Here is a 12,365-nt window from a genome sequence, read left to right on the forward strand (position 1 = left end):
TTATTATTATTATTATTAAATTATTATTATTATTTTTTTTTATATATATATATATGTATAGAGGCCGGAGGTCCGCACGGAAGCAATCTCTCTACTCTGGGGTAGGGAGAGAGATGACTTTCTCTTCATGTGGGTAGAGAATTTTTCTCGACTCGTGGATAGAGAAACGACTTCTCCTCTATTCTAGGATAGAGGAAGGATTGTCTACATCTCACCTCCCCCATACCTCGCATATGCGGGATTGGGTATTGTTGTTGTTGTTGTTAGCATCTTTTTGTTTCATAGACATCAGTACATGTTAGCATCTTTTTAATTATATTTATTTGTTCTGTAACATTCCCTTTAATTGGGATCCATTTGTAGTGCATCATGATTAGCTTTATATAAACTCAAATATTTCGCTATTTTTTACTATATGTTATGCGTCGTTGTGGATCTGATACAATTTCTTTTTTCATGAACAGATGTTCTACAAACAGGAGAAGAAAACGAACCAATATTGTACTATATTGTAATGGAAAGATTGGCTGCAAAATTTGATTAAGTTGTGTTGGTTTGTCGTTTATAATGTTACAAGGTTTTTTCTTATGGATTTTCTCTCAATGTTGATTTTTAGGATTGAGCAAAGTCATTGATACTGTTTGGTTTTGTTGTAAACGGCCTATCAGGAACAGTTCGTGACTGTTTCCAAAACCTTCCCTGGCCACCCCAAGTTTTGAACATGCTACCTCTCACGAGGAGTTCAGGGCCCCAACCACTACTTGGCTATCTTGGGATAGTTCAAGGTGTGACTTAAACACACAAGGTTAAGCCTAAAATTTAGAAATGGTTTTTTTGACCCATTTACTTTTGACTGGATCAATTCGGATTGGGTTTTATCTCAAAGGGATTGTGTTGAATCAAGGAAACATTCTAAATGGCTCAGTAAGGTGTGATAAAGTGCATCTCTGTAGGAAACAGGTTGAAAGTTATTAGTTTTATTGATTAGAAAGTTAGATCTTTTCAAAACCGAAGTGTTTCTAAACATATATATTAATTTTTAATTTAAACATAATAGATATGGACAAAAGTACATCAAAGTCAACCCAGCATGACCCATATTGAAATTATCTAAAGAATGACCAGTTATGACCTATAATAATTCTTGTTATCATATTTTTCCAATACATAAATATCTATGAAAAATTACAAAATTAGCAAACGAACATGACGGGTTACACAACCCATCCAACTGGTCCATTTTGCCACCTATATGAAAACCTATTTTCTCATCGTGGCTATATTTTTCTGAAATTTGCAGGTATGTGGATGCTCTCTTGACTATACACCAGAAGGGACCCTTTACCCTATTTGCGGGATGAACCTTGGTTTCCACAGAGAACTCATTGGACCCGCCATGTATTTTGGGCTCATGTGTGACGGCCAGCCTATTGGCCGTTACAATGACATGTGGCCATGTGGACAGGATGGTGTGCTAAGGCAGTATTAACTGTGTGTTTTTCCCCCTGAAAATCAAGATACGGTTGTTTTGAACAAGTTATGGTGAATTTGTAGGTGATATGTGACCATTTGGGTAGGAGTGAAAACATGAGTACCGTACATTTGGCATAGTAAAGCAAGCAACCCATTTGTCAACTTAAAGAAAGAATACAAAGACATCTACTGGCAGAAGAGATTATCCCATTCATTCATAACATCACTCTCCGGAAAGAATGCACGACCCCACAAAAATGCTACATCGAGCTCTCAAAGCTTGTGAAGGAGAAACTTGGCCCGATTGATCTTTACTTTGAGAAGCTTAGTGATGCCATGGTTACCTGGATCGATGCTTGGGATGAACTCAACCCATCGACTGATGCTGCAACCACCGTCAACAACGTGCCTTCTAAATCCCAGTAGAGACGTGCACCCAGATGACTCGTATCTGCATGTGCTCACTATTTAAAGTTTTATCTATCGTTCGAATACTATTTGTTTCAGGAGGTTATACTGGGATGTAACTTATATTAGTAGCTATGGGTATGTGATTTTGTTGTCTTTTTTAGTGTTTTAGACTTTTAGTATCAGATGTATATATTCAAATAAGAAATGAAGCATTGGAGATTACAATTAGTTATCAAGAATATTTGTTTCAAAACATAAGGCAACAAAACATACAAAAAAGTAAATGAATTTATTTCTCATGTTGGTACTAAAATTAGTTCATGTTCGCCACTACATTTGAATACAGCAATAGCAAATGCAAACAACATTACAAACATACAAATCATCCATCTTCCAACAAAATAAAAACCACAGCGGCCGCCGTTACCACCGTTAGCCGTCACGTCCTTCTCCGGCACTTCACACTGCGACAAATTCAAGCAAACTTTATCATACTTCGCATCATATATATCCAATCCTTTACACGAAAACACGCTACTAACATCACTTTTTTCATCCATATCCAAACATTCACTCTGCATTCGTTCATCATTATCCGAACCCACTTCATATTCTTCAATTAATCTCCTTCCAGTTATCTTCCCATTCTCAAAACCATCATCTTGTTTTTCAATTATTTCATTTGTACCACAATCACAACTATATAAAGGCGAGTTATCGTTTGCTAACAACGACATAATTTCTTTAGGAGAAGTGTTGTGTATTTGATACAGACGGCGGTGGTGGTCGGAGATCGTGGTGGAGCTCCGGTTTCTTGATCTTGAAATTGATTGTTTGATTGAATCCCATTCGATTTGGAGGTTATTAAACTGTTTTTGAAGTGGGTCTTCAAGAAGTATTGTCATTGTAGTGATTTTGATTTTGTTTGAGATCGTATGATCGATTGATGAATTTTAAAGACGATTTTGTTGAGATTATTGTGAGATTTGTTTTATCTACTTGTAAAATTTGAATTTTTAAATTTGATTGATTGGTGTTTGGTACAAGGGTTTTTCTGTTTTTTGAGGTGCCCTAATTGTCTTTCAAACAGTTCCTATTTGTTTACGACTGACTTGCGTAGACAAACGAACGATGAGGTGGGGCGGCCCACATTCATTTAACTTGCAGTTTCGTTAAATAACGTCACTCTCCCTATCGTAATTAAACTATTCATTCTCTTAAACTGTCATATCATTGTCACATCATTATCAAATTTCTATAACTAACTCATAACTAAACTCTGCCTGTAAATAACTAAAACATCTTCTTCTTAACTGTCACATTATTAATTAATTTCTTTTTATATCTATTTTAACTAACACAAAAAATAAAATAAAAAATTTAAAACAACACTTATCAATAAACACAAAGTGTTGTTTTAATATCATAACTTTGAGTGTTAAAAAAAATAAACACAATGTTGTACAACATGCATTAAAGGGTCATATGGATGAATACTTGTACGATAGATAAAAGCTTCTACAATATGAATGAATATTTGTATAATATGAATTAGATATAAATACATACTTGTACAATATGAATAAAAACTTGTACAATGTTAATATTATAAAGGTTGTAGTTGTACAATATACATATTAGCTTGTACATACAGTGTGAGGGGTGTTTTAATTCATAAAGTGATATGAAGGAAGGACCTACACATCCTATAATTCGACATGATAGAAATTATTAATTACTCCATCCGTCCCGGATTAATTGTCCAGTATTCCTTTTTGGGACGTCCCAGATTAATTGTCCACTTCTAAATATGGAAAGTAAATTTGATAAAGTTTACAATATTGTCCCTAATGAATTAATTAAATTACAAATGTGAGAGGGATTTCTAATTAATTAGTTGAGGGTAAAACAGTAAAGTAAGAAAAAAGTACAGAAAAAGTATAGTGTGATAATGACATTTCTTAAACTGTGTATTTTTTGTCTGGGGACAATTAATCTGGGACGGAGGGAGTATAAGTTACATAATATACTCCTAAAGTATTTAAGAAATACGACTTTATAAACGCAAAAGGAAATCACACTATCTTTTCAAGATTTAAAATAGGATACTCTGTATCCATCGAATCCCACAAAATCATGGATTTTTGTCTTCAATAATTTACCCTTAAGAGATCGATGATGGTTGCTTATAAATAGAGATACACATAGCATAAGAAGACAAAATTTCATTCCTCGTCCCTGAACTTTACATCGATTTTGACTCCCTGTCCTTTTTCTTTTTTTTGTGCATCCCTCGTCCCTAAACTATGAAAAGAGTACATCCCTCGTCCCCCGTCTACTTTCTGTCTATTTTTCCGTTAAATGAAGTCATGTGCTAAGCATGTGAGGGTAATTTAGTCATTGTATCATTTTCTTCTTTTTACCTTTTTTTTCTCCTTTTTGACTTCTCCCTCATTCAACTCAAAACATAAACCCTAATTTCTTAATTCAATAAAAATAACATCACCATTTCTTTTTGCAAATCTATCATGCACCCTTCTTCTAAAAAAAGCCAACAACTATTATTCTTCATTTCTTCACCCTTCTTCTAGTTAAGCAGGTTCACCAATTTCTTTATCAATTCCTTTTCTTGCTCAAGAAACCCATCATTTCATCAACTCATCTGGACCCAAAATTAAAAACCCTAACTAAACTCAAATTCGTGACTGATGAATCTAACACCAAATTGAACTCAGATTCATGATTCCTAATACAAAGATGAATAATTTGATATGTAAAATTCTACAAATAAATATAACAATTACAAACAAAAACTAACCTCCATAACAAAATTCAAACTTTAAAACAAATTAATTGACATAATCACATGAAGTTCTTGAACCCTGAGTTCTACCCCGAGTTCCAAATTTGATATTCGTCATCATCCTCATCATCACATCGAAAATCAAATTTGATATTCGTACACTTTCGGACCTGGATCACTTCATCACAGTTGTTCCAATTCACCCACTTAATGCTCGAAAACACCTTACAACTTCTGAAATTCACATAATCGAGCTAACTGATCGATAGAATTCACAGTTGACTTTTTGAACGAAAGTTTGACCACGAAATTCGGATTGAGTTCTTCGAATTGAGATGTGAAATTTTTCAGGTAGCATCACGAGTAGATTTAGAACACATCTTCAATTTTAGATTTCTCCAAATCGTGTCAGAATAATCCGGAGACCAAATCGCACAAGTTTTTGAAGAAGCAAAGAACTCGAATCGATTATGCTTGAATTTGTTGTTGTTATTTAATTCTGATGAATAACGAGTGTTAGGATGTTGATATGAAACATGAATTTGATCTCAATTTGTGATGAGAATCACTAAATCAAAATCGCCTAATTTGTTGTTCAAGTAGATGAACACTCGTAACAGTAACTGTTATGATTCTGAGATGATGTACGACGATGATGATACTTAACTCAGATTCGGTAATTGTTTTTGGATATATCGAGATATGAATGTGTATATCAAAGAGAGGTGAAGTGAGATGATGTTGATGAAGATAGATAGATCGATGGATATATGTGAGAGAGTATGGTTTTGATGAGAGAGATGAAGACTCGGTACAGTGAGCGTCACAACAAACGGTTGTGATGATGAGGATGAGGATATAAAAATAAGTTAAATAATAAAGAAAATAAATAAAATAAAAGGACTAAAGTACCCTCACATGTTTTGCACATGACTGAACAAACGGCTAAAATAGACAGAACGTAGACGGGGGGACGAGGGATGTACTCTTTTCATAGTTTAGGGATGAGGGATGCACAAAAAAAAGAAAAAGGACAGGGAGTCAAAATCGATGTAAAGTTCAGGGACGAGGAATGAAATTTTGTCGCATAAGAATGATAACTTAATAATACTAGTCTAAATCAATCAGTAAGCAAAAGCATCATATTTATTTTTTGGGTTTCCTTTTGAGAAGTAAACGAACGAAGTAATATTATTGATTGTTATTGTTGTTGGTAGAAAGATCAAAACCATACGGAGTATTATTAAAGTATTAATATAATTGGATTATATTAATAAGTTATTTGAGTTTGGACTAGCATCCATTGACGGTCGTTTGAAGTGTAGTGTGGACTATCCTAAGAGACGGTCATATTTTTGATCGTAGGTTTCTCTCCTTCAATCAGTTTATTCAAGAAAACTTTCTCTCCGTCTCATCAATTTATCCAAGAAAGGTATATCGTTAACTCCTCTTTTGTTTTATATTCATGACAATTATTATGGTGTAACTGGATCATTGAGAAAGATTAATCATGTGCATGTTTCATTAAATAAGTGAATATTTAATCTTGTAAAATTATGTTCATAAAATAATAAAAGATTATTATTTTAACTATCCGCTGCGTTAATCTGAAAATACTAAAAGTACACACGATTTTCCAACAGTGGTATCCATTCGTTAAATATATGGTGAATGCATGTAATGAAGACATATAAATATTAGGGATGGCAATGGCCACCTGTAAGACCCGTTTATTTGTCGTGTACATAAGTGTAATTAAGATGCTTGAAGTGGGGTTTCGTTGTACATTTTAAAATGAAACAGATTCTGATCTGGGGGTGTTGCGCGCCGCGCAGGGTATTGGCGCGCCGCGCCATTGGTCTGTGACAGATTCCTTTCCTTTTTATTAGATATTTTGAGGGCAAATTGGTAAATTCACTAAACGGCCGACTTTAAGGCTCTAGATTCAGTTTGGTGAGCCTCATAACACCATTTTCACCTACTTCACCTCTTCCAAATTAATTTAGTGAGAGAAAGGGTTTTCTAGAGTGAGAGAACTCAAATCAAGGAAGAAGAAGCCTATTTCGGGTCTAAGTGCAAGCATTAAAGTTGTTCACCTACTTCCTAGCTACATTTTGAGTGTAGTGGAATGCTTTAATCTTAATTTCCTTGTTAATTTGATTAAGGGTTAGGGTTTGGGGTAAATGATGAACTTAAAACCCATTTGTGGGTGAATTGGGTGTTTTGGGTGAAATTGGGTCATGTAGACTCAAAGATGACTAACTAGGGTTTTCAAAGTGTTAGATTGATGTTTATGAACTTAAAGTAGTTAGTAAATTGCTAGCACACCTATATATATGTAAGTGGGTGTTGTGTGGGTTAATGGATGACCCAAAATGGGTATGTTGACTTTAAAATGGTCTAATGGGTTATAATGGACCTAAGTTGGTTAATGGTTGTGGAAGATGCATAAACTTTGTATTGAAATGTGTTTTAAACCTATCTTGGCAAATTTTAGGGTTTTGGTGTAAGTTAATCCAATTTTAGGGTTAAGGGTGCAAATGGGTCGAAATTGCACCTTAGGTCAAAATGGCACTAGAATGAAGTTAGTGGTTGACCACCTTGAATGAATGATTGATATGTGCATAATGTAATAGGTGCGTTACCTTGAAGTTGAAAGCTCGGTTATCTCTCGCCAAGACTTTGAGGTGAGTGGAAAATCTATATATGTATGTATATGATTTACGTGCCGTATTAATGGTGTCACATAGCTGTTTTGTGACCATAGTTGTGTGACATAGCTGTTTTTGTCCACTTTTAATATTTATGCACATAGACGTGTTTGTGCGAATAGGGGCGAGTAATAGCCGTGTTTTACTCCCACGACGTATTCCATATTATTTTGTGCACATAGCCGTGTTTGTGTACATGATTGTGAGTAATAGCCGTGTTTTACTCACACATTGATCAAGTGATGCCATAGCCGTTTTTGGAACACTTGGGGGTGATGCCATAGCCGTTTCTGGGACACCTCGGGGGTTAGTATACCATAGCCGTGTTTGGGAGCTAACGGTTGTTATGAACATCGATGACTTGTTTCGCGAAGTCATTCCCTTGCGAAGAATTTGGTTAACCATGGTTTATAGTTGTTGACGTTAGCATTTAATTATTATTATGAATATTATGCTATTGATGTTGCTAGTTGTACGAATTGACGATACTAGCTTGTTTATTGAGACGTTATGCGTTTGTATGCGTTATATGATATCGTGGATGCGAGTAGGTAAGTCTTATATGCATGTATATATTTATTCTACTCACTAAGCGTTAGCTTACCCTCTCGTTGTTTTCCATTTTATAGGTTCCGGCGTGGATAAGGGTAAGGGCATACGGTTGGATTAAAGATCACGCTTATTGTTAGGGGACGCTTTTTGGATGTGTTAGCTTTTGGAGTTTGTCCATGACTTGGGTAGTTTAATCCCAAACACCATGCTCATCGTGTCATTTGGTACTTAAACTTTTTGGTGGTCGAAACTCACGTTATGTATTAAACTCGTAAAACGGCCGATGTGGGCCCCGCTTTGTAAAACTTATTTTATGTTTGAATAGTGTTAGTTTTACATATTTAAATATGTTGTTAAAAGCGTTTGGTCTAATTATGTCGGGAAGTGGCCGATCTTTTTCGCGTTTCAAAACTTTTTGGACAGACCAGATCGTCGCGCCGCGCGGTCCTATGTGGCGCGCCGCGCCACAGTGCTGTACAGGATTTTTTTTTTATTATTTTGGTATTTAACGCGGGTTGTTCGTGGTTTGGTTTGGGGTTGTTACAAGTGGTATCAGAGCATGGTCTAAGGGATTTAGGTGACTTGAGATAGGCGCCTAGACTTAGACTTTTTGTGTGCGCGTTATGCGGGACTTGTAGGACTCCGGGTCGGATCGGGTTTTGGTTAGTGCATAGGTTTATGTGAACTAATCATGCGCTATTGTTTTGTGTGGTATTTGAAATCGTCAAGCAAGATAGACGTGGTACTAGTGAATTAATGCGATGTGCTCGCGTAACAATGATTAGCTACCATTGTTACGGGTTCAAATCGTGTCAAACAAGCGATGTACGACGATTGTTGAGCAAGATGGGGTAGTGTGGTGTATATGTATATACATATGTGTTAAGTCCTTTCGTTTAGTTACTTAATTTACTTCGTTTTATAGAATGAAGATGAGAAATGGACACGACACCAATGACGGAAGTACGAGTGAGGATGTTGAACTCAAGGCCAAGGTTGAGGCCATCTTTAAAAGGCTAAAGAAGGATTTTCTTGACGACGTTCGAAAGGTCTTCCAAGAGTCGGTCGATGGACAAGTGACCGAAATGATCAATGATCGAATGAAAGCCGCAATAGAGGAGGCTTTAGAGGCTAGAAACATTTATCCTCGAGGCGAAGGGGGTGAAGGTAATGGTGGGGGTGGAAGGCTGGACTTCCACTACAAAAATTTCAAGGATACTCAACCTCCGATGTTTAATGGGGTGAGGGATCCATTGAAAAGCACTTGTTGGATTTCTGATATCGAGGGAGCGTTCCGTACCGCAGAGTGTCCTCCCGAGAAGAAGACAAGGTATGGATCTAGCATGTTGCGCGAAGAGGGCAAGTTGTGGTGGGATGATAAAATCAAATTATATGGTGAAGAGCAATGCATGTGCTTGACATGGGAGGAGTTTAAGAAGGAATTTTTTCAAGAATACCGAACTTCTTCCGATCTTGATAAAATTCGGGACGAGTTGCACAAATTGCGACAAGGTTCAATGGACTTGGTTACTCTCAAGTCTACCTTCTTGGCAAAGACTCGTTTTTGTCCGGAGTATGTAGGTGATGATCACAAGTTGATGCTAGATTTCTACCGTACTTTAAGTGATGAGTTGAAGGGTAAGATTAGCCGGGGTATGGCTAAGTCTTTTGAAGATTTATACGAATTGGCTAGGGGTTTTGAGCCGGAGGTTCCAAGAAAGAGTGATTTCGCTTTTTCCAAAAGAAAGTTTGAAGGTTCTAGTCATTCTAACTTCTCAAACAAGAAAAACAAGAACAAGAAGGGGTCCGAAAGCGTCGGAAGTGTGAAGAAGGGTGGTTCAAATACTTTTATGCCTACTTGTTATAGTTGTGGGAAGTCGGGTCATTACGCCTGTGATTGTTTGATCAAGTCGGTCACGTGTTTTAATTGTGGAAAGGAGGGGCACAAGAGGCCGGATTATCCCGATTTGAATAATGATCATGTCAAGAAGTTAGAAAAGTCGGCGGGCACGGCTAGGGGTCGCAACTACTTGATGACCAATGATGAAGCAAAACAATCCAACGAAGTTGTCTCAGGTACTTTTATGGTTAACTCTACTCCGGCAAGGATTCTTTTTGATAGCGGTGCAAATTTGTCGTTTGTGTCTCCTAAATTTGTTCCTAAACTTAATAGACCGTTAGCTAAGTTAAGTCGTCCGGTAGAAGTCGAAATAGCGGACGGCAAGACGGTGCTAGTGGTCGATGTGTGTAAAAATTGTGATGTTGTGTTTGGTGCCGAAAACTTTAAGATAGATCTCATTCCGATGACCTTGGGCGATTTTGATATTGTTGTGGGTATGGATTGGCTAGATCGTAATAGAGCCGATATTGCATGCCATGAAAAATTTATTCGTGTGAAGACCCCAATTGGGGGAGAGTTAATTATTCACGGTGATAAGCGTAGAAGACTTGTGCCGATGTGCACTTTTGCACGGGCACGTCGTCTCCTTGATAGTGGTGGCATGGATTTTCTTGCCCATGTTATTGATACTCGTGATGAGCCACCACCCATTCGTGAAATTCCGGTGGTTAGTGAATTCGAAGACGTTTTTTAGAATGAGTTACCGGGTGTTCCGGCGGAAAGACAAGTTGAATTTCGCATTGAGTTGGTTCCGGGAGCTACTCCCATTGCTAAAACTCCTTATCGTTTAGCGCCGACAGAAATGCAAGAGTTGTTAAATCAAACCCAAGAGTTGCTTGAGAAGGGTTTTATTCGACCGAGTGCTTCGCCATGGGGCGCTCCAGTTTTATTCGTGAAAAAGAAGGATGGAAGTATGCGGATGTGCATCGATTATCGGGAGTTAAATAAAGTGACGATCAAGAATCGTTATCCATTACCTCGGATTGACGATTTATTTGACCAACTCCAAGGAGCAACGTATTTCTCTAAAATCGACCTACGGTCCAGCTATCACCAAATGCGGGTCCGTGAGGAAGATATTGAGAAAACGGCTTTTCGAACGCGTTATGGGCATTTTGAATTCGTAGTTATGCCTTTTGGTCTTATGAATGCACCGGCGGCATTCATGGATCTTATGAACCGAGTGTGCCAACCTATGTTGGACAAGTCGGTGATTGTGTTCATTGACGACATACTAGTCTACTCGAAAAGTATGAACGAACATGAACGTCATTTGCGTGAGGTATTGAAGACATTACGAAAGGAGAAGTTGTATGCTAAGTTCTCCAAATGTGAATTTTGGCTAAGGGAGGTTCAATTCCTTGGCCACATTGTGAACAAAGACAGTATTCAAGTAGATCCGGGGAAGATTGAGACGGTGAAGAGTTGGAGATGACCGACTACGCCTACGGAGGTCCGAAGTTTTCTCGGATTGGCCGGTTATTATCGTCGGTTTATCCAAGACTTTTCTAAGATCGCTTCTTCGTTGACAAAATTGACGAGGAAGAAAGCTAAGTTTAATTGGGAGAACGAGCAAGAAATTGCTTTTCAATTGTTGAAAGAGAAGTTGTGTCAAGCTCCGGTGTTAGTTTTGCCGGAAGGAGTGGAAGACATGACGGTTTATTGTGATGCTTTGCTAAATGGGCTCGGGTGTGTTCTTATGCAAAGGGGTAAAGTCATCGCTTATGCCTCTCGACAATTAAAGGAACACGAGACGAGATATCCGACTCATGATCTTGAGTTGGCGGCGGTTGTGCATGCATTGAAAATTTGGCGCCATTACTTGTATGGTGTTAAGAGTATGATTTATTCGGATCATAAGAGCTTGAAACATCTCTTTAATCAACGAGATTTGAATTATCGTCAATGTAGGTGGATGGATGTGGTAAAAGATTATGATTGTGAAATACTTTATCATCCAGGCAAGGCGAATGTGGTCGCGGATGCGTTAAGTCAAAAGAGTCATCACCCGGCGTTACGATTGGGATTGTTACGTATGATTATTACTAACGATTTTCTTGAAAAACTTGGTGTGACTCAAATAGAGGCTTACGTTCACAACAAGCATGCGGAACGAATTGTGGGGCAATCGGAATTCATTACTATGGGTTCACGTGGTTTGTTGTCTTTTCAAGGAAGGGTGTGGGTGCCTAAGATGGGTGATTACCGGCGGGTGCTACATGATGAAGTACATAAGTCAAAGTATTCCATTCATCCGGGCGCGACGAAAATGTATCATGATTTGAGGAAGGATTATTGGTGGCCGGGCATGAAACGTGATGTTGTGAAGTATGTTGAGCAATGCGTCACGTGTTTGCAAGTAAAAGCCGAACACCAATAGCCGTATGGTAAGTTGCAACCGTTAGATATTCCGAAGTGAAAATGGGAGCACATTACCATAGATTTCATTACAAAGTTACCTAAAACGGCGAGAACCCAATTTGATTCAATTTGGGTGATAGTTGATCGATTGACG

The sequence above is a fragment of the Rutidosis leptorrhynchoides genome, chromosome 4, assembly GCF_046630445.1.
Source record: "Rutidosis leptorrhynchoides isolate AG116_Rl617_1_P2 chromosome 4, CSIRO_AGI_Rlap_v1, whole genome shotgun sequence".
Classification (NCBI taxonomy): domain Eukaryota; kingdom Viridiplantae; phylum Streptophyta; class Magnoliopsida; order Asterales; family Asteraceae; genus Rutidosis; species Rutidosis leptorrhynchoides.